The sequence below is a fragment of the Eufriesea mexicana genome, unplaced genomic scaffold, assembly GCF_001483705.2.
Source record: "Eufriesea mexicana isolate 0111107269 unplaced genomic scaffold, ASM148370v2 scaffold4744748136, whole genome shotgun sequence".
In the NCBI taxonomy this organism is placed as follows: Eukaryota; Metazoa; Arthropoda; class Insecta; order Hymenoptera; family Apidae; genus Eufriesea; species Eufriesea mexicana.
Window position 1 is genome coordinate 364,333 of NW_016907967.1, and position 24,367 is coordinate 388,699.

At 44.0% G+C, this 24,367-nt stretch overlaps 1 protein-coding gene across 1 annotated transcript in view; it reads left to right on the top strand.

Moving 5' to 3' along the window:
• LOC108549622 (uncharacterized) overlaps window positions 1-24,367 on the top strand; it is a 145,162-nt gene that overhangs the window by 109,524 nt on the left and 11,271 nt on the right.

The window sequence follows — 24,367 nt, forward strand, 5'->3', positions numbered from 1 at the left end:
TCCTCTTTCCGGAATATCGCTCACCTATATCGCTCGCGAAGTAAATTCAATTTAGTTAACGAATCTTCATAGGGAGTTTAGTTCTGCTCCAGCATGCTGTTCGTTAAGCAATGTAGTCGAGAAAAATAAGTTTATGGTGGAAGACAGGAGAAACACCCAGTCGTTGTAAACGGTAAATTTATACTTCAGCATGCTGTAATATATTCCTTCTTTTGCCCAATTTATCTACCTTTATATTTAGTACAGGTATGTAACTGCACTCCACCCTAACGATATATAACGGCAGATTTCAACCCTGATATTACGAAAATTAATAAAATACAGCCAAGACGTGCAATCTTCGAGTTCTATTCTATTTCGTATTATCATAACAAGTTTGGTTTACTTCCCTCCCATCTAGATCCGGATAATATTCTTACCCCAGCAATTTCACAGATCGGTATACTTCAGAAATCTTGTTTCGGAGCTTTGGAATCGAAACATAAAAGTTTTGCCAATAGCTGTGATCAACCTAGCTCTGAAATATATTCCACGTTTAGTGGTCGTCTAAATAAGCGCCCCAACCTAACGCTACCGAACCCCACGAAGCTCCATTCAGACCTAACCTCACCAGGCCTTTCCCAGTATCAACGGACCCCCTTAACGCCGAAGCACCTTTCACATGCTTCGCCTGGTAATTATTCCAAAATCCTGCACACCGGGAAAAATCGAATAATCATAGCGTCACCTGTCGTGTGTGTACGTTGCGTAGAGGATCGCGGGCACAGGCGCAGCGTCTGTTAGCGGCGACGCCGTATCTCGTCCCATCTCGTTTCTTCCGTCGTTGTAATTGCGAGGTCTCGCGGCCCTCTCGGGGCCCGCGCCGCAGATGAGTTATATCGTCGGTGCACGGACTCGCACGGTGGGCCCCGCTGATGGGCCCGGTACCGAGGTGAGACTGTTCACCGGTCCTGACACCTGACGGCCAGCGGCCAGAAAAGGGATCGACCACTCTCGGCGCAGCGTATGCGGGAATAGGGGTCCCTACCACCGCCATATTTACTCGTACGATTTATTTCTGACAATTGTGATGTTTACTCGAGGCTACTTAGCGCGTTTCCGAAGCGTATACTTTGGCAAAGATGCGAAAGGCGAGCAGAATTCTGGGAATTGTACTATACGTTTTACGTACATACATATCGTAGCACTGTAATGCACAGTACAATCCTTGCAGTCCGGACCATATTGCTTAATTAAGACGCTAATTGGCCGCCAGCTAGGCCACGAGCGTGCGATACCAGCATCTTGATTATATTCGAAATATATTTCGCACGTACTGTACTACTTCTATGCACTGCTTTATTTTTTCCCTCCACGGCATTCCAATCTAACGATCTCGACCGTATCTCTCATTTCCCACGAGGCCTGCGTAAAAAAATCTCTTTGTCCTTCGTCGTAGCCTCGCATAATACCCGCCAACCCGTGCATACTTTTCCCGGTGCCATTCGATCGCTTGGTTGATTTCTCGTCGAAAAAGGAAGTCACTATCGGCGCGCCAAGATTTCCCTTTCAACGAAGAAGTTCTATAACCGCTTGAAAAGCCTCAGCACGTCTCTCTCGTCTTTATTACGAACAATGCCTCCACGAGAGGTTTATTATCCCCCTGGTTGCGGCGCTTGACGTGAGGCTGCGCGCGCGTCGCGCGCGCATGCGCACGGGCACGAGGGACGTGCCTCGCGATGATTACTTTCGCAGGAAGCCGAGATAAACGAATCAAGAGCAACAAAAGAAGAAACCCCGAGCCGGATCGATAATCATTCGATTTCAATGCGGCGAGATACGGCTTTATAAGGAGACCGCTATCATTCTGCCGCACATAACCTGCTCGTCCAACCACGACGGGAACAAAGAATGACGCGTGTGTACGCTCTCAGGGACGAATTGTTGCTCGAGTTGACACGCTCGGTATATTGGTCAAGTAGCTTAGGAGCTTCGACTCGTAATGATCTCCTGTGTCCGCTCGAGACCTTTCGAGCCGTTTAAATATTCATGTTCCTGCGGCTGAAGGACCCCAGTTTGCCGTTCTACGAGATAACAAGGACGAATGGAGAACGGGAGAACGTCGAAATCGCGATGGGACCCCTTTTTATTCGTTGCTTACGAATAAAAATGGTGAAGTGAGACTGGTTATCGGTGCTCGAGGCCTAACGCGATGATCTCCTATATGCTAGATCAGTTTCCTGACGGAATTTGGCAAAACGGGGTGTCAGGAATATCGAATCATGATAATGCTATCAGCTTTAGCACTTCACAGAGATTCGCAGAAGAAACGGGAATAAAGTACCGCGACACCAGGAAGTCAAATTGAATTACTGACTCCTTTTTGGTATTCGTGGATATCGATCAGGAAAGAGACGACGAGCTCGTAAACCGCTAAACCAACGACGAATGGTAATTACGACTTTCACCAAAAGCCGAGGGTACCAATTAATCCTTCCTAGGAGGAATGTAGATGCGCAAGAACGGGCTACATATCATCTGATTTATAATACCGCGTAGTAAAAGGCATTCGCCCTAGGAAGCGCGTTCTAATTGGAGGTATGTTTTTCCCGATCGGGGTCGCCGATGTATCGTACCGCGCGTGCGTACATGTGCACCGGAATTTATGCCCGGTTATGTCGTGTGTTTTAAGGGATCGTCGCTCGAGCGTAATAATTTACGAGCGCTAAACCGGAAAAGATGGAATAACGTGCGTGTAACGCCGATGTCAGCGTCAGTCGATGCTTTTCTGATTAACTGGGTCGCTGAACCCCCTTCAGACGCCTAAAGCGAACGCGTACACGTTTTACCAGTTATTGAAAAACTCTTCAATTATCACGGCTCGCCCTTCTAGCCCGTTTTTGTCCGTTAAAACGGATGCCGATTCGCGAGTGTAAATAATGCTGTGACATAACGACATTCGCGGAGTTTAGTGACTCCTAGATATGTATCCTAGGCTAACCTCAAATCCTCAAAAACAGGACGATGGAAGAGTTACGCGAAATAGGATTACGTCAAATTGTCAGAAATACAGTGAAATACAGTGTCATGAGTATTGTACAGCATGACATCTGAAGGAAGATTCCCTAGGACGTAAACCGGGGCAACGGTAAATTCCCTAGACCGAAATGCAATATGTCCATCTTATAGCAAAAGATGTATGAAGTACTCGTGAAATGAAAGAGTTATCAGGAACACAGCGATAAGTGTGTCGACGTAAATAATCGACAGCACAACATCCACGGGAAAATTCCCTAGAACGCAACCGGGACAGCGTGAAAGTTCCTAGGCCCAAAATACAATGCGTCGATCGCATAGCAGAACGAAGAACTCGTTGGCTATAGGGGCGAAAGTAAAAGTCTCGTCTAGGAATAGTAACAAGAGAAGAATTTTCGGTAACCTGCACAGCACCGGATCAAGAACAATTTTTTTTTTCTTTGCCCCCGAGCGACCAGATCTAGTCAAGTCGATCCAGTTACCATTCCCAATCGAGATGGAATTCGATCCTTGGTTATAAATAGGACCAAGAGTGAAGGTACACAGCCGGCCAGCAGCAACAGGCTGGGTAGCAGTACGCACTTCGCCGACCTGCAGGATAGCCGATACAACTCGCACGCAGCGGTTTAACAACCGGGTCAGTGTTTTTCGCTCTAGTTGTGTTGATATGTATAATCTTAGTAATTATATACCACCACCGTGAAGATTTACCCGACGTCGAGCTGAGAGAGGCTCTGCGGGTCTCGCGGTGAGATAGGGTAGAGACGGGGTGGAGGTATATCCACATTTTATTCCGCGCACCAATCACAGCTGATTGGCACTGACTGTTATTTGTCGGGTCTTGAAAAAAAGAAGAAAAATATCCATTCGATAGTTTACTCCTACGTGTTCGTGGACCGACCAAACGGATATATTGTTAAGAGCGAAAATTACAGACAGCCGGCCATCGGGGCCCTACCGAAATAATTATTCGGCCAATCGGGATCGATTATTGTACTCGTTAACCGACCGGCTAGTATCATTACCGGAATTATCTCCCATCCCAACTGTATTACTCAATCATAATCGTTAATGATTTCGTTGTAACTAATTTCCAACAATTATATCCGCTACCCTTCGCAGACTTAAGGGTGACATACCCGTTTTCGTCAAATGGAAATGACACGATTGTATCGAATAGCATGGATTCCGTGCCATATTTTGATATGTTTTACCTTATCTCCCTGGATTCGTTGAGCTTACGTAGCCTCGTAACGCAAACAGGCTCCAGGCTTATTACTGGACCTGATGGTGCTTAAAGTATGGTCGAAAAACCAGTCAATGAACGGTTTAAAACCTTGATTAGTGTTTATTCATCTGACATAAGCATTTCATAGTCTCCTGGTTACCTCCTCATCTTCTTTTTATATTAATATCACGTTTGCGCAAGATACCTCGACATAAACAAAAAACCATAATAAACGTAATTTCGAGAATTTATTTTTTGGAAAAATTTCGCTTTCTCTAGACTGTAAATATCCCTTAAAACCTGCACCTGTACTTGGAGATAAAAATAATTTAAATTTCATCGATTCTGTCATCCTGTCCTAAAACTACTACAATTTTTCTATTTGTAGAAACTCTACGTGTCAAATTCAGTATGTTGGTACTAATTTAGTTAAACTAGTCAGAGAAAAAAGGAACTAGGAAAATCGATTATTTATACTCAACGTAGACAACTGTCATAAGCGTCGAGAATGTTGCAGCACTGCTAAGAAGACTGGGAACGATCAATTTTCACCTATCGCGAACGAGTCGTCGCTGCTCGTCTTCGTTTGCTCACATAATTTACTATACTGCTGAAACGCGTGGAAAATGTCTGCGCGACAAAACCAGTTCGTCTGCATCGAGCCGTAAGGTTGCACGGAGTGATCGATTGGCGCGCATTCTGGTGTCGAAAAGGGAAGATGCACGCGCGGGCACCTCTCGACCTGGGGAAGGGGATCTCCCGAAGCGAATGCAGAATAACGTTATATAACCTGCGTGTACGCTCGTTAAGCCTGATTTTACATGACTGGCGTTGCGAGTGAAAGTCGCGCGAGGTGAAAAACTGGAATGAAAAGAAGGGAATTCGGCGACACCTGACTTAAAACGTAAAACCTGATCAAACAATGGAAAAAAAATAACCCGAAGGATTAATAAGAATATGTATATTATATAACATGAAAAATTTGTTTACCTCACAAAGTCACCTACGAGTTATTTCCCTGTGGTAGCCGAAATTACTTGTGCACCGTTAAATAAAAAGATTTTTCGAATAAAAATTGTTAAATATCAATAACGGTATATAAAGAATATATAACGATACGGCGACCATTTTGAGTATCTAGTATTAAGCATACGATTCGAAAGAGTATCGAATGCTGAGTGAAAGCTCATCAAAACCCAGGACCTAGTTATTACATCACATACCAAAGAATTTCTCTACAAAATATTTTTCCACGTAACAATTATTCGCTAAACGATTTCGAATGACAGAGCGAAATAAATCAACCGGTATATACAAAAAAGACTACCATCCATAAACGACAATTTACGGAGAAAAAATATTTGCGCCGTGAAAGATAGTTTTAATTTCCCAAGCATTTCAACATCACGGAGGACATCCTCGACCATATTTAGCTTGGAGGCGCGTCTAAGGTACGCGCAACTCGAGTCTGGCATAATAAAGAAAATCCACGATGCAAGAGCGGAGCACAAAAGGACGAGAGAATAAATCAAAACGGCGTCGGTAATGCGCGGCTCGTCGACGCAAGAAAGGCTTTAAGGTATCAGAGTTTTATACGGCATGAGAAATCACCGATTTTCCCACGAAGCAGCGGTACGCGCGCGCACACGCGCTACCGGGACCGCAACGGAGGCGCAATCGCGTTTGCAAATGCGCCTTGAGGCCGTGTGCTCGCTCGTGCACTCGAGTGCGCGCGCGTCCACGCTCGTTCCTTCTATCGGAAATATAATTGGCGCTTTGCAAATCCATTAACCGGCCCCATGTGGCAGGTGGCGTTGCCGTATTACCGCCGCTGGGCCTCCTCGCTAGTAATTCATAGTTTCATGCTTTCCACTGCTTAAAGACTTAATGGAAGCTGCGCACGCATGTGTTGCAAACTGTGCGCGCACCACCATCGTTGTCTGTTACGCGTCCGTAGAAAAACAACCGTGCTTCCGTTCGTGAAAGACATAGAAAGTGTTATAACGTTTGCATGCTGACCAGGCCTGCAACTCGTCGAGATAATCTATTCCCGACCGTGCACGGGGCTTGTTTTCAGGGACACGTGCCTGCTAAACGCCGCTATAACCTCTCTAGGGAGTTTCAGTCGAATGGAAGAAGGAACGAGCGATGATTTATGAAGTTTGCTCAACGCTTTGGAAAGAGGGTAGAAAAAGGTGTTAAACAGACGACTTCGGGGGATTCGAGTGGTAGTTGGCTGTTAGAACCTATGAAAATCGAGGATGATTATAATCGCACTGTGATGTGGGTAATTTGAATACCAAGAAGGTACTTATGTCGAGTTGCATTTACTGTAAGGAGTATAATACAACGTAATAGTATTTTGGAGGAGCTGTCAAGCTGTGATCACCTCGTGTATTGATGCATGCCAACTTTATCACGGATTCTAGGGACTTTTGCGAATTGCTTCCTTGGCTACCTTAACTTACTGTCAACTATAATTATCCAATCGCGAGTGATACCCGATCGAATCTTTGTAACGTAATAGCGACCAACGTGATCCTATAGAAACGCAAAACCGATCTAGGGAAATCCTAGTGACTTTTGCAGAAGATGTTCGCGCGATAATTTTTCGGAATTAGTTTCCAATTAATAGAACCAATTATATGCGACTTGTGAGATGTTATTGGCAATGCCGGAATAATAGCGACATCAAGTGGTACTCGATCAAAGCGTTATCGATGTGCCGTTTGTATTATGAATAGCTGCATACTCTATGGCGTAACGCCGCTGGTGTCGAGATACGAAGCGGATAACGTTAAAACTATAATAATGTTTACGTGGATCCGCAGAACTCGCGCGGAGCCCGCGTAAGACGGCAAATAGCAAGGCACAAAGATCCGTTCGTCCGCAATGCGATATAAAACCATGGGTTGGGTTAGATAGAGGATGCATTTGAAGCTACCATTAAGCCCGTGATTGATAATGCCCGCAGACTCGTTCTGCGCCATCGCGTCCGTCCGATCAAGGTCTCCCTGGGTATACCGATCGCGCAAAAAACGAAAAGCGCGTGGCGGCTGTGGCGCGCAACAACGCAAAATCACTGCAAAAAGCGAAAGAAGTGACATCGAGTGCACTGTCACCGACATTCCTCTTACAACTCTATATCTACCTTCCCTCTAGCAAAAAACGGTGATTAGTAAGAAAATTTCAGACGATACACGTACGGTTTTAGGTTAATAAGAGGTTAGGATCCAGCGAAAGTAGTTGACCAAAGTAATCCTCTCGAAGGAAGATGAAATTTCTATAATTAGTTCAAACAGCATAGCGTTTCTTTCCCTTCTTTTTTAGGTTAGGGATGTGGGAATTTAATGAGAGATGTAAGATATTACTAGCGAAATTAGGTTAGGAAGAAGTGTAAAATGGAGTAATTTAACGGAGCATGATTATGTCGAGATAAAGATTGGAATGTTCCAAGTGTCAACGCACAAAAGAGATAAAAATAGCGTTCGTTCGAGCAATGGTCTTTTCATCAATGACGACGATGACGGTGCGGTTATTAACTAGCAAAATGCCATTATTTATTCAACCTTGACGATGAAAAGGGAGATGATAACTATAGCATGGACTAAAATCTAGAAAACACGAGAGACGAAAAAATTTCACAGAGAAGCGACAGTGACGGTGCATGTGCTCTATGAGAATTATTTTTCGTCGGCGAAGATCAGAGCAGCTAACCTTGCTTGGGAAAAACGCTAAACGAGGTATTTGCATGATGACTCGACGAATCTCGTACACGATCTATCCCTTGTTTTGCTTCGAAAAACGTATTAACGCGGTAAACCACGTCAAGTACTTGCACTATTTTACGAAACAAATATACATTTCATTAATTTTTTTCACACTGTCTATCGATAGTATAGAAAAACATAGGGAAGAAAAGAATATTACTCCTCTAGTTCTAGCACCATTTTTAATATCACTAGACATTCGCCATCTATTATTCCCTAGGTATTCACTAGACATTATCTAGCGATTACTAGAGATTGCTAGAGAAATGATAAGAAGATGTGTAACAATACTGAAATTCTAGTGACATTTTTAATACCACTAGGAATTCACTACCCGCTCTCTAGTGATAAAGCGGTGATTTTAAATTCAACGTTTCGCGAACAATTATCCACGCGAAGAGAGGATTATAAAGTCACAATAAAACCACGAGTCCAGGCCGGCTGAAGGAGTTCTATTCACGGGTTTCTTCGTAACGGGGAAATGTAGCTTCCCCCGAGAATAAGCCATCAGAAATTGCGCGAGAAGCATTATGACCGGTGCCAAGTTTCGTGTGGCACGCGAGAGATTACTTTCTAGAGCTCTCCGGCATACCTTCTAGTTGGAACGTTTCCTTCGGCTCTAGGAAACGTCCGGATATGATAATAAGCGATGCTCGCGCCAACGTTGTACGTTGAGCACGATTCGAACCCTCGGGGCTACGTACCGGGTTCGCATCAACAGCTCTCGGAGAACCAATCCTCTTTCCTGAAGTCGCTGTCACGACCACCGGGAACGTCTCTGTTCCGTGGATGGTCTTTTAAATCCCTAGCATCTTTCCAACAGTCACGCCTCTTCAGTCTGTTTCGTGTGCCAACATTCACAATGTTGCCATGTTTTCCATAAAACGGTTACTCCTTTGTCGATGGAATCTCCGTCTCGCTAACATTCCCATGACAATTCCCTAGACCGTAGAAGAAGCTTGTAATCGCGATCTATGTTTAATCAAATTCTAAGATACCCTAACCTCTCTGTAGATGGCGCGTCCGTTTGGGTCAGACTTCAGTCACTGTTTCGTAGATCGTGAAAGAAACTTTTAATCGCGACTCGTATCTCATGAAAATTTTAAGCACACCATGGGAAACGTTTTTAGTCGAGTCTCGTATACCCAGTGCACCAATACTTAAAGCACGCTACAGCGAATTTCATAGAACATCAATTTAAACAATTTTTAATTTATCCAATCTTCCTTAGGGTATGAGAAATATCGTTACTGAGATTTAGATAAATTTCTAATCTTGATCTACGTATTATTTTAGCCTCGTCTAAGTTCCAAACACTTGGATCATCTCTAATCATCGTTTCCCTTGTCACGGAATAACTTGACAGGGTTAATAGTCGATTTATAGCACCCGTAACGACACGTGAGCCCCCGAGCCTAAGAAATCCGAGCGTTGGCATAATTAAATAAAAACAACGACAGAGAGAGGGGATGGAAGTGGTCGCAAGCGCGTCTTCACGTAGCGAACTCTTCAATTGCGCAAATATCTCGGAGCCTCGATGGAAGAAATTAGCATAATGCCGGGAAGCATTAGGCTCGTGAGCGCAAATTGTGCGGCGGGCATCGGCTCAAAGAAACGCACAGGGGAATTGCGAGGGAGAAATAGGTCCGCGTGGAGGGTGAAAGAAGGAAAGAGGAGGCAAAAGGAGAAGTGGAAGAACGAAAAGGAAAGCGAAAAATTAAGAGCGTTTATTTTTATATACCTGAAAAGTCACCAGAGTGGTTGGTAGGTTGAAACATGAATAGCATTTACCTGGCCTGGTGAGGAACGACTCGAGCAAACTGCCGCTAATCGTTCCTACCCCTGTGTGAAACGCGCCGTTTTCGCTTCTAATTCTCGCCTCCTTACCAAGCTCAGGCAATTTACCACGGATACTCGCAGAATGCGACGTACGAAAAGAAAGAAATTAGCCTATTGAATTAAACAACCTATTAATAAATATCGATACGAAGTGAACGAATTTTGTAAATATTTTTCGAAGTATACCGAGAAGTATGAAGAAGTCTAACTTTGTCGAAGCAAGAAAAGTTACTAGGGAAATTTATCTTGAGGATCTTCCTCTTGTCTCCAATTGGAGTATTTCCCTGCCGTTGGTCTTTTATTTAAATGACGAGATTTCTATCGCACACTCTAGCTATTCCGTTAGAGAATATAGCACACCACGCGAGGAAGATTTCGCTCGTCCAAATAATGATACCTGATCGACGATAGGACGGTAGGATCGAAAGAGAGGCCTCTAGCCCGCTGTGGAAACCGAGCTCGTTACGCGATGACGACACATCGGAGATCCATCGAAAGTCCATCCCGCCTGAACGTGAAAGTGTTGCAAGAAAAGCAGGTTATTACAGGTAGTTACAGGTGGTTACAGGTAGTTGAAGTACCGCCAGCTCTCCTTCGCACTTCCTAAAGGCCGTTCCCCGGCCTACAAGCACGATCTCGACCGCACTCTCGTGTGCTCCTTCCTTTCCCGTGACGCAATATATCGTGTCTTTCAAAGCAATTCCTGTGGTTCGAGGCACCGATATCAACACGCGCGCGTACACAGGGAGAAGGAGAAAGGAGAGAGAAAGAGAGGAGAGAGAGGTGTACGTTTTCGTGCGGTGTAACTGACCTGTCCCGAAGAAACATTAGTTGCGCCGCGCGGCGACCGCAGACCTGTCCATTTCGTTCTTTTTCCCTTTCTTTTCTCGTTTCGTTACCCTTTGCAATCGGAATGCCAGCCGGCCAGCTGCAACGAAAGTAAATGCGCCGGGGAAGACATTGAATTAGCGCGATATATCGTGCACGGTTTATCTCCTCCCGTGTCTTTCCTGACCGCCGGACAAATTCTTTGATAGACTGTGCGCCAGCCGTCTACGCGACTAAAATTACCACGTTCGCCGGCTTTATGACCACGTCTAATTAAAAACTCGCGTTTTCATGGCCTTCTAACTCCTTCCTACCGTTTTTCTTCCTAGATCATTTGATTGATGGTTATACGTTTCGGAAGATGATGTTGTATCTAGTGACTTTTATAGCGTAACATTACGTATAGGGATATTAGCTGCTTTATAGGTTAAGTCGTCTGGCATGACTTTTATGTGTTAGGCAATATGTTTTAATTAAAGGGACACTGTGTAACGAAGCAAACGTTCGTGTTTCGTTATCTAGTAATTAGCGTAACTCACCACGAATCCAGTATTTCTTAATTATCGTTAAAACGTATCTTTGATCTTCCACCATTTTCTTTTCCTTTTTTCGCTACATGTAAGCGCGTTAACGATCACTGTACGAAATTTCTATTTCACAGTCTACTGTTATAAATGCTCCTACAGAAAAAGTCGACGATGGATCCGCTTTGCAAAAATCCCTAAATTAATTAACCTCGAAACCATTACCAAACAATATCCTAGCACTGGGATACGACTTAGATTCAAGCTTGATCTAGCTACCCATATACAGCGCCCTCATCAATTACCTTCCCGAAAAGCCGGCAACTTCCGGAAGTCCGTGCAAACCTCTGGTAACATTCAACCTCCGACCTTTCTAGCGGTTCATTAGCGCCTCGATATTCCTGGAATTAATCACGGCCTCGTTAATCATACACCAGCGATAACGGCGGGAAGAAAAGTGTTTCGAAGGAAATGAGCCGCGCGGCGCAACCTGTCCCTTCTCGTTCAGAAACACTTTCTCCCACGACGAAAAGAAGCGAGACGTAAATCCTGCCGCTATCCTCGAGCGTCGATCTCTCGCGCGTGCAAAACGAGCGAGCGTAACACGATCCCTCCGCGCGCGGAATGATCACCGTCGCAGCGGTTACGGGAATACAGTACTGCCTCTTTAATTTTCGCGACTCGTCCCCGTTCCGAAACTGTTACGATTAATTATAGTTCCTCGCGTCGCGGCAAGATGGCGCAACTGATTACACGCGAAGATGGCGGCGAGATATGGACCGTTGCCATCTTACATTTTAGGACCTTGTCGTTTGTTTTCTCGGTTTCTCTTTTCTCGACCCTACTTCAAAATGAGAAATTAACAATCCGGTTGGTAATTATCTTATTATTTATCCGTCTCTCGATATACGCGGTTGAAAGATATATCTTTCCACAAATGAAGATAAACGCAGAGTAGAATTTCCAAATGTTCCAATCTCTGTCTACCCATTTCTATTTCCTCTGAAATTACGAGTAACCTTAATATCTCGTATACTATCGTGAGTTATCTGACCGATCCTGGAAATTAAATTTCAACGACCCCGCCGATGTTTACGGAGACAATACGTCGGACTGTCGTAATGGCGACGCGACTACAGCAGCGCCACCAAGCGGCTAAAAATTGCCCCGGTTTCCCTAGAGCCGGTAAATCTGAATCTCATTGAACGGTCGTTACTCAACGATGGCGCGGGGTATAGAGGGGCAATTATGGAAGCATGAATATTTATGGAAACTCGTGCACCGTGTAATCTTTATGAGACACAACGGCCGCAGGACGTCGCCCGTGATGGCTCGGCACGGTTTACTTTGTCGGCGTGCACTCGCCGAACTCAATTACCCTGGGCTTGAAGGGCGGAAAGGGGGAGGTCTAGGAGGAGATGTCCGGGTGAAACTACGCGGTCGAAGAAGCGATCGATCTACGGTTAAGTGGCTACCACGGGGCCCGATATCTACTCGCTGACAAAAGGACGCGAGATCTACACGCAGTTGGGGAAATACGATCTACCCGTTGGCTGAACGGAGGCGCGTGGCTTTTTACGATAATTAACGTGAACCCAGCTTGCCGTGGATCGCGCAGGATGCCGTCCTTCCTATTGCTGTGGACCGCTGGAACGTGGCTGGTCGATGAAAATTGAGAGATCAGTGTGCACCGTGCTAATAGCCTCCAAGAATCCTAATGTCAAACCTAACCTCTCCTATCCGAAAATAAGGGAAGCCTGAAATTAAAGTATGAGAATATAGAAAGGGTCGATGCTGGAACAATGCATATCTTGCGTACACTAATGCGTTAATTGAAGAAGTCTTACCATATATTGTTTTTGGTCCCCTTCCTACTTATGGCACATGTTTATTGTGTCAATGAAATAAATCTCGCTATGGATGCAAGTTCGAATACGAGCTACAAATTTCCAAAAAGGAATACGGAAGCTTCAAGATCAGTCCCAATATTTATCTACTACAACGGTATACTCGATGAATCTACATAAAAGAAGAAAACAAAAGGAAAGTGTACACACGCACTAAGTGTCTGAACATTTCAAGCAGGCTGACTAAATTTTTCCGCTTTTAAAATCGAAGAACGCACGATAAAATGCAAATATTTATCCTCTGGCTGTTGACTACGTTTTCAAACGTTCTTGAGAACCTCAGATAAAACACCAGTAATATTTCACTTTACCATTTCCTTCTTCCTAGGCATGCAAACCTCAGTTTTTTACCGATTTTTGATCCCTTTCTGTAAAAAAGAAATAAAACTATCATGTAATAATAGAAATGGGAGGAATAATTATCAATGAGATGGTATTCTATGAGAATAAACACAATATAGAAGTATAAATACGTCAGAGGTCAATGACCGTTTCCTTACCATCCTAAATGGCCACGGTAACGTAATATCACTTTTCCTTGGAAATAAAACGTTACAGGTTATTGTAAAGTGCAGCATGGTTGAGCATGCCTCTCGATTACTTTGCTAGCCACGATTTCGATGCTATTGTTACGCTTGCTTATGCGCTAATTAGTACAGACTTTACGCGATTCGTTTTACTAATTAGCGGACCGCTTAGAAGGTCGGCCGTTTACTCGCTATCTCATTCACTACATTGAAACGTGAAATATTTCAAAATTCTTGCACGAAGATACATGGCTAATTCCTATCACGTTTAATCGCGTATCTGATAAAGAGTGACATAACTATAATCGCGTATAAAGTAATCGCGTTTTAATTATTTCCTAGGTTACCGAACTTTGAATCTCTATTTTTATTGTATCCTACACCATCAATAATAATAACATATATATGTATATATATAACAGTTATTATTATTGTAAAATTATTTATAAACGAGACTCGAGTTTATTATATCGCAAACTCTATTTCTACTAGATTTCCACTAGGTTTCATTGAATTTTAATACCACCATCTCCGCTAGATTTCTGACATAATATTTATTACTAGGATCCTCGTCGAAATCACTGAATTCGAACATGTCTATTTATATCAGATTTCCACCTTCGCGAAATCGTAACAGTAGTTTCTCGTAAAAGTCACTAGTCCTAGTCTCACCTCCCGTAAAAGTCACCAGATCCACCCTGTCTACAGTAAATTACCGCTTTGTATAGAGTCACTAAATCTCGGCAGCTGCCCGTATCAAGTAGATTCCAGCGAGTTGTAAAAAATGAACTCGTTTCTTGCGTCGAATGCGAATCGCGACCGGCATAGCAATTACATGGCCCTCGTACGCGGCGCGCGTTGTCTCTGCGCGCGCATCTGGTAATTTTTCAAAGGTCCCCAGCTCTTCATAAATACGCGATACCGAAGCGTGCATTACGAAATCGTTTCCTGGAAATCTTCATATGACACTCCGAGGCAAAGCGTTCGTCTTTAATACGCGTATCGTATACGTGAATGCTCCTCCTCGTAAAATAAACTAGGACAACAGCTTACCTGCGGTTACTGCGTGCACGTGTTTGCTGGATGCTAAAGACGTATGAAAGGCATTATTGCGAACGCACGTCCCGCCATCGCGAGCCGGGGACCGTTCTTTCTCATTTTCTCGCTCGGGGAACAGATTTATACCGCTCTCCGAAGATTAACTATCTGGAAAATTGTGCGAAATAAATAAAAGTGAATACACGCAGAGTGTAAATGTTTCCACCGTTTCTAATAATCGACCTTACCACCACATTGCTCTTCCTGCGTCCTAGGCACACGCGCTTCCCGAATAGTTACCCAATTGTATAACTATGAATATTACACGAAGAAGATTACATAAATGGGTTCCTAAATTTCTCGATCTATTTTACTATGAAAATTCCACTAACTACATTAGGATCGGCATTTTTCAAATTAAATCGATATTCTGCGAATTCACCGCGATATAGGATCATACTAAACCGAATTACTGTGTGTCAAAAAGAGTTCAGTATACCCCAGGATCTCACGGTATTGATGAGTTGTTCTGAGAAGAGAGAAGATTTAGAGGGAACCTAGAATTGCTATGTTCCAGGTACAAAGTCCTAGACATTCCTATATTCAAGCCAAGCTTGACGATACAATGCGGCTACAATGTCAACAAGAGCTCGTCGGCGAGCAGAGGCTATTATCGATTAGACGTGAATGATAATTCCGAATTATCCCCTTTCGTTTGAGAAACGCGTACCTCGCACCTATCATCTTCGTGCTACGTCCGCACGCCTCTTCTTCGGCGAACGCGCGCGCTATAAGTTAGACGGTGCATTGTTCCCATGCCGGTGGATCGCACGTTGGCCGAGTATCGATACGGGATACGCTTCGCAGCCAATTATTATTGCCATTTAGATAAGAAACGCAGTTAGTTAAGCCTGGAGACCCTCTAACGATCATCGCGCGGTGCTTGCATATTTTTCGTGCGGTCTGTGCACCGATGCAAAACCGTGTCCGATAGTTTTTTCCCTTTTTAGGAGTGTCGATGAGTTTACACGTGGGTTTGAATGGTAATGCCAAAGGTAAAGCCAAGCGGGAAGAATGTACGTGTCAAAATGTACATTGAAGATTGTGGGAGTCTCGGAAAGTATCGATTAGATGATATTTAGGTGTTCTGCAGGATCGAAATCTCGATAGAGGTATAATTATACTGACAGAAGATTATTTTAGAAGGGCGACGAAAGAAACTTATTTTTACTTACTTTCTGTTAATTCTCGACAGTTCCCAACGATTCTCAAACTTATTATTATTGACCAAAGGAAAAATTTAAACTAACTTAACACAGTTGAACAGGAGAACATCTGAACTAACCTCACATAATTGGAAAAAAGAAATATTTAAACTAGCCTAACCTTTGAATAAGGAAAACACGTAACTCAAACATAATCTTGTTGAACAAAAGAAACACTAAAACTAACATAACCTACGTGTTTATTCCTAGAAGTATACTCACAGATTTTAGCATCACTGTCCGTTGCTCTTATGCAATACTCCAAAAAGAATATTCCTCGGATATTCTTCCTAACAATTCACTTCCAACTCGCCTGCAGAAAAAGCTACTCCACGACCACTAGGATCCCGTGTTTTCAATCGCTTCACGATCGACTGGTGACCGAACGCGCGAGTGCTGCCCTCTGTCCCTTTGTTTTCCGCGTCGTCGAAAACGGCGAGCTCTCCCCTCGGTGGCCAGTGACCGTAACGAGAGAGAAGAGGCTCTGTATCGTCCGCGAGGATCTACGATAGCGGATGCAAATGGGCCTTGCGCGAGAGCACGGCGGACTCGGGAGTCGCCGCTTTGAATCTTAATAAGAATTCACTTTCTGGTCTCGTTGATTATGGGATTAACCAAGAATCCTCATGGCCGGCAAGGAGGAAAGTTTAGCGGTTTCTCACAGTTACCGAGTGGAAACCGTGATCCGAAAGCGCACGAGGCAATTCAGCCCGCGCAACCTAATTCAATCTAATCGCCGACACCTCGTGGCGGATTGCGCCATCGGAAACGCCGCTTCGAAAGATGAGTATTCGCCACCGAAGCAGAGAGAATCCCTTGACGAATACGTGTAATCAGACGGGGAATCGTTACGCGATTTGCACGGTTATGTAAGCTACGAAGTAAGTACCCTTTCTCGACGCTCGACCTGTGCGTCACTTTAATGGTTCAAACGCCTCTCTATCTTACCGACCGAGCCTCGCGAGAAACAGGACGACGCCGCGTCGCCAACGTGTAATGACGGGTGGTCGAAAAGACCCATTAGGCAGGAAAACGATTTGCCAGCTTTTTCTGCTATCGAACGCGATTGCAGAGCCATTGAAAGTGGTAGTTGATCTGCTCGTTACATGCAACTATCGATAATTCACTTACCTGATTTTTTTCTTCACTTGAACCACGACTGAAATTCCCATGGCGCGTGCCACAATCAACACAGTCGGTCACACGTCGAACTATGTCGTCCGAACGTGACGAAGAATAACACGTAACTGAAACAGGAAAGTATCGATGAAAAACACGAGCCTGTTCGATCCTGCACGAGCCTAACGATGTTTACATCGGAACCTATCTACAAACTATGCCTCTCGCTCGTCACACTCGTGTTTGATCGGATTTCCTTACAATAATCTCGCGGAATATTGCAAGCAAAAAAAGAAAGATAGAACGTGTGATTGGATTGTGATAGTTGATTTGCTCGTTACACGCAATTATCGATAATTCGCTTACCTAATTTCATTCTTAACTTGAATTACGACTGAAGTTCCGAGGGCACGTGCCACAATCAATACAGTCGGTCACACGTCGAACTATGTCGTCCGAACGCGACGAAGAATAACACGTAACTGAAACAGGAAAGTATCGACGAAAACCACGAGCCTGTTCGAGCCTGCTGAGCCTGACGATGTTTACATCGAGACCTATCTACAAACCATGCCTCTTGCCCATACTCGTGTTTGACCTGAGTTGATGATTTCCTTACCACGAGTCTCACGGGATATTACAAGCGAAGAATTTAACATCGGTTACATTTTCGACGTTTTCGGATAGAATCATACGCATTTTTCATATACACTTTGTAGTCGAATCTCGCCCCAAGCAAGATCTACACAAATTAGAAGATATGGATACACCTTCGCGGATGATGGACTAAATTAAAACACCTGAGGTTCAACGATTGATGATATTTGTCAAAGCCACCTCTCGTCCACGTGGCGAAGAAGTTCCCCATCAAAGAAACGATGAAGGGAATCGTTCTTGAACCGAGAACGACGATTCACCAGGGTGAAAAATCCCCGATGCAATCTCGCGGAGCGACGAGCAAGCTTAGAAAAATGTCGCATCCGTTCCGTGGCGCTTTAATCTTTTTCCAGTTGTCACGAACACGTGACGCTATCTCGGATCGCGAAATGGCCGTAGGGACTATGATGTATCGGCAATTCGAGGAGAGCCAAATGAACATACTCGAACGACACTACGGATCACCCAGGCAGCATGAATGAAGCTACGCCGCGGAGATATCATCTTAACGATTCGTATCCATCAGAGCCGATGCCAATTCTAGAATCTTGCTACCATCCTTGATTTCGCGACGGTGGCAAAAATCCCCGTTTAAAATAAGCCTATGCGGACGATCCCACCGACTGTGGCGGCGGTGAAACCACTTTCTCGATCGAACGACAGCTATAGAGAGCCAGTCCGGCTGAGAGTCGCCCGGTGTGCTCTAGTCGAGTGCTCGATTTGCTCGAGTTCATCGGTCCATAAGCGTTTCAATCGACCGACAACATCTCGTCCACGGAAGCCAGCCACGCATACGCGGAAAGTCAATTAAAGGAACATGCGAGGAGGGAAAGAAATCGAGAAGGACCATCTCTACGAAAGAAGATCCCGTATACGCATGCGTACTACAGCAGTGATCAAAAGTTTGGAATTTTTACGCGGACGTGTAGCAATGCTATTGATCAAGAATACAGCCTGTTTTAACGTGTAGTGCAAACAGAATCAATCGGTCCCTATGCTGGTCCCCGTGTTGCACACCGATGCAAACACCGAATACTCTGGCTATAACATTCGATGTGTCTCCGTCTAATTGCGAAACGTTTAGATAATCTCCTTGAGATCCTTAAATGCAGATTATACGCGGAATGATTGGTATAGAGAGATGTGACGCACGATGAAGAACTTTTGGACAGCAGAATACGTACTTTGACATGTAAATCCCATATAGGCGATCATGGGGTGTATAGTACACGCAGTCGAGCATCGGAGAATCGCAGTCTCTCGCAAGTTGTCTCGCGTACACCGCTATCTCGATAATAGAATGATCTATCTGCAACGAGCGGCAACAATAAGCGAGCAAGATATTATTCCGCTACACCAGGACGGACTGTATCTCAGACACGCGGGTACTTGATCTGGGAGCAAGCAGTACCTAACCCAACAAATAACAATACGGTATTGCCCTCACGTAGCATACGGGGCCTAGGATCACAGCGCCATTATGCGCCAGCAGCGAGAGAGGTTCCTCTTCGGGTTCCACTTCTTCTGCTCTATTACCTGTGCACAGAACACCCTGGGACAGCAACAGACAGACGCGAATCCTCGATCCTTTTTTCACCACCAGTTGGCTTGACTATTCCATGCCCTCTTCTCCGTTGTCTCACCGGATCCAGCACGTTTTCAATACTTAATGCACCATGGATGAAACCCCGTTCAATTACTCGCAACACGATACCACGGCTATTTATTGTGGTCTGCCGAACGGTTGGATACCTCTGTTCCTCTTTCCTTCTGCAGTTCTTTCTTCCGCGAGATCGTCTTCTTGTTCTTCTTCTTCTGACCTCTTCCTGTGTCTACGCTTCTTCGATTTCCCTTGTACCATTCTGTTTTCGTCTAGCTATCTGTACTCGAAAACCATTCTGTCCATTCTCCCTCTTCGAATAAACAGTCTTTGTGTCGGTTCCGAGTCTCCCTGGAAATTTCAGGTTCTTAAGATTCTGGTAATTTTGTTGACAAGTAAATGTTTGGTCGCGTTAAAATTATTAATTCGAGACTATAAAAGAGAGAGGAGTGTCCTCTGCAAAGAAATGATCGTTTTATTTCATTGGTGAAAGAAATGGAAGAAACCTAAAGAAGGAAAGCTTGCCTTCTCTTCAGTCAGTTGCGCCTCCTACAATTTTCAAGCGTCCCCGGAAGAGGTCGCGGCACAGTCGACTTTATTACTATTTTCTCGCAATGTATCGCGTTTACGAGCGATATTCCGTGAATTTCCGGATCAGAAAGGAAAGACAGAGAGAGAGAAACTTCATTGCGAAGAGATTACCGAGGGCAGATACCGAGAAAGGTTATTCGAGAGACCATCCCTCCGCAGAAGCGGAACGGCGTGCAACATGGCGAACGTAATGGACGATCGTTCACGAACGGCTTTCACACGATAAACAATCGATACCCAACGTCCTGTTGTTAATCCAGAATTATCGTCCTGAGGCGGGGTGGAGGCTGTTATCGAGCGACCAGGAAGCAATTGGAAGCCCTTTTCGCGCTGAGAGCTATTCTTGACACGGATCGCTATCGTGCCGCAAACTATCTTTCATTTGTCGACGATCGCTCTCGTATCTTCCCTAGAAGGACATGTCACATCAGCACCCTCTATATGAAATTTCATAAAACAGATTTCCCGTTTCGGAAACGGCTTTACTATTTCACAACTGCGCCAATTGTCTCCGTCGATTGCCACTCGGGATTTCGCCCCTAATGCTTGGATTATTTAAAAAGCAGCCGCAATGAATAAGCGAGTCTGTCATTCGGTAAATAAACGATTTCGTTCCGCGTGATCGCTGAGGTGTCTCGTGGCGGCTGACGGTAACATCTATTCCGACGAGCGATCACGACTCACGCCACTCTGTCTCAGCCGACATTGTAACGATCGCATCTAGATCCCCGACTAAGGTTACTGCTGCTCCGTGTCGGTGAGGTGGACGTTTCCACTCGATCGGTACGGCCACTCGAATAAACAGTATGAGCCGCCGACGTGGTGGTTTCGAATTGGAATGTTTCACTTTTTTACCGCTAGATGACTTGTCTGCCAGCATTAGGGTCCGCAGAAGACGGTATACCTTTTCCAAGATTTCTGCCTTCGAACGTTCGTACGAATCCTTCCTATTTAACCGATCCACGGTTATATCGACTGTATTTATTAGGTTAGTGTTGCAAGAGAATCTGAATTCGATAGACTACTACGAGTATTTTCAATCTTTTCCTTCTTTTATAGGCATTTATAAAATAAAGCGAGAGATCTAACATATTCTTCAAGAAAACTAACGACAGAGAGCTTAGATGACAGAGAGAAAAAACGTTCGGCAATCTAAAATTCATAAACGTTTTTAGTGGAAGAGGGTGCACTGATATAGAGGAAGTATTACGCAGATTTAACTTTGCTTCGCAACTAATAAATTTGGAAGCTTCTTAGGTTACTCGGCTAAAGATAAACTAATTTTGCACGTGGTCGAAGTATAGTAAAATTCGCATTCCTGGAGTAGTTGACTCGTGGAAAAGAAAATCGTGTTTCCTGATGAGCTAATAAAGAGGATTACAGTTGCTTTTTACTACGAAGCGGGACATTTTACAAGTGTAGACTCGTTAATATCATGAAAGGTTATCCCTGTTCTTGACTTCTTTCTCGTATCTCTTCCGCTTTCGCGAACCGTCTAATTTCAGAATAATGGTACGTTATTCGAACTTGTAAACAAAGGAGAGTACTGCTAATAAAATGATTTGTGACTTCATTTCAACAGAGCGGTATAAATTACGGAAACTAGACTTTAAGACCCTTAGCTGTGCAATAAAATCGACAGAATAGCTATTATTTATTGCAGCATTAATTTATCGTATTACGAGTATTTAAATTCAACCATAAATCAAAGAATACGTAGATATCCATGCAAATCAACCATGAAAAAAGTATCGATAAATGCCTAGGAAATTTCATACTCAATTACCATACTTAACCCTAGAAATCGAAAAGAAGGAAGATATCTAATGAAAATATTTAATTTTAACGCCAATCAAGAAACTGAATAGGTATCCGATCGAGTATTTAACACGTTGAATGCCAGGGGGGTCACCGGTGACGGCACCACGAAAAATGCATTAAACGCGATTATACAACTCACCTTATCTGTTGTAAATAATATTTCAACATAATATGCATCGCATAATAGAAAATTCATCGTGACGCCACGGGCAATCCCTGTAAAACTGGTGTGGCATTCAACGTGTTAAACTCGACCGTGAAAGAAGAAATTAATATTCGTCCAAGCTTCATAAACTCGATGGAAGTTGAAGATCGTAGAAGGCGGAGTCGCGCGGGAAATCCGACGAGTACAATAAGGAAGAGATTGAAAGGAGACTACCTTCCGGTAGGTGGGGTCGAAATGAATGCAGATTAAAAGCGAAAGGAAGAAAATGTAGTCGAGGTAGTGCGTGCCTGCCGGGGGTAGACGTCTCCTGACGTCTTTTTCAGAGTTCGGACGAGACAAGATGCGCCACGGAGAGCGGCGCTGCTGTCTTCTTTCTCTCGTTCGTTCCACGGCACGATTATGATTTCTCACAGTCGGTTGTATCGTTGGTGTATCGTTTATACACCGAGAGCCTATGTACACGCCGCAATAACAATAACAACGAAGCATAGCAGTGTAAGAAACCCCGGTGCTAGCTAACTGCAACTTCTGAACTGCCGCAGAGTTTTAAGTACTCGCGAGTAACAGCTCGAGGTTGGGCGAGATAGATAAGAGGTTAAAAGGTTTAACTGCGAGATCGCGAGATTCTCGAAATAGTTGTACTATTAACGAATCTTCGCACGGCTTATGGTTTGCCTTGTGTGAAAACGCCTGGCTCGCTTAGCAGCGGGCTATTCAGCTGTTTCATGGTTCGTGGTAGTCATTCATGAACGATTGAAAGCGTTATAATTAAATAACACTTAGCGGATGAAGAACGCGTACGTTCACTTTTGGATTCGTCAACTTTTACGAGGCGTAGGTCTTCCATCTATATGCTTTGCGGTTTTAGCCGTGAGAAACACTTAAACGCGTATTCGTGTGTCTGTGAAATATTCATGAGAATGGGGCTCTAAATCGTGATACGTTTGGAACGTGATCATTCGAAATGCAAATATTTGAATATCACGTGATCTATATCTCTATTTGCATGGCTGTTGAGAAACGGACGCTTGGTTGAGGAAAAATCGAACGAGATATGCATGTGGAATAACAAGTATCTCACGATGACATAATTTCTATACAAAGTTCGCAGAAGTGGCACGCAGAAAATTGCCATGCGCGGAAAATTGCTCACGCTCGTAAATTCGGTCCCGATTCTCGCACTGCTATACTTGTTTGCGCTCGTGATTGCGAAAAATCAAATTACCGTTGTCTTTGCATCACGTGCTCGTAAGCTAGAAATAATAGCTCGTTGTTTTGGCGAAAACCCGTTACGATTTATGGTTCCGAACGAGATGCTCGCGTCTCCAGCAACGTGTACAAACTGACCCAACTTCATCCGGCAGCCTCGACCAGATCGGTTCAACCCACGCGTATGAAAAGCAGAAGAAGAAGAAGAAGAAGAAGAAGAAGAAGAAGAAGAAGAAGAAGGAGGAGGAGGAGGAGGAGAAGAAGAAGAAGAAGAAGTATAAGAAAAAGAAGAAGAAGAAGAAGAAGAAGAAGGTATCAATGAGAATACCAGGCTGTGATTCCCGGAACGATCAACGGCCGATAACTCCTTAGCCCCGAAGACCTAAACAATGCCGGATATTCGTATCACTTGTAGGATAGTAGATAACCTCTCTGTCCTCGTCGTGCTCCTTTTTCAGCTTCGTTTTCCCTCTTCCTCGACTGTGCTTTCCTGTTGCCACGGGGAGTTGCCGACAAGGCGGTCGTCGATTGCAATTTGCCGATACGATTCTACCTGCCGCATTGCGCGCTGTGTTTCCTCCCTTTCTCTCTTTCTTCTCCTATTCTCCTCCTTATCCTCCTTACACGATCCCTCCCTTCACCCCGTTTACTTCTCTTCCTCTATCTATTTATCTATATCTTCTTCTTTCCGTTCGAGTTCGGTCGGCTTAAAATCCGTGTGTCGAGACCAGTCGGTTTGTACTAGGTGGTACCGGGAGATACATCTCTCCCGTGGTAACTACCCATAGAGGGCATCTAAGCGGTGGACCGAGCCAATATGTATCGCAGACCTCGCTTGTGTGTAGATGGCACCATATCCGCCTGCAACTTGAAATTGACGCGAGTAAGATGTGATACCGACCAGATACTATATGACATAAATTAAAAAATTTAAGAAATTTCTGGAACATTAATCTCTTTAAAATGACTTATTAAAAGATAATCTTCTGGTAAGTACTTGCAGTGAGGTTTTCTGATTGTAACATACTTGTTTAATTTCTTATTTCGATGACTTGTAACGAATTTTGTTTGTATCACCATGCGTGAAGATTTTCCAAAATTGTGAATTTGATATTCATAAATATAACATATCTAGTAGTATTAGACATGTATTAACTATCCCTATATGAACTAGTATTTGTGACAATGTTGTATTACAGTTCATAAGGTTCTCAAGCATAATGTGTGAACATATTATATGTCAACAGTTTTCTTTCACTGGAT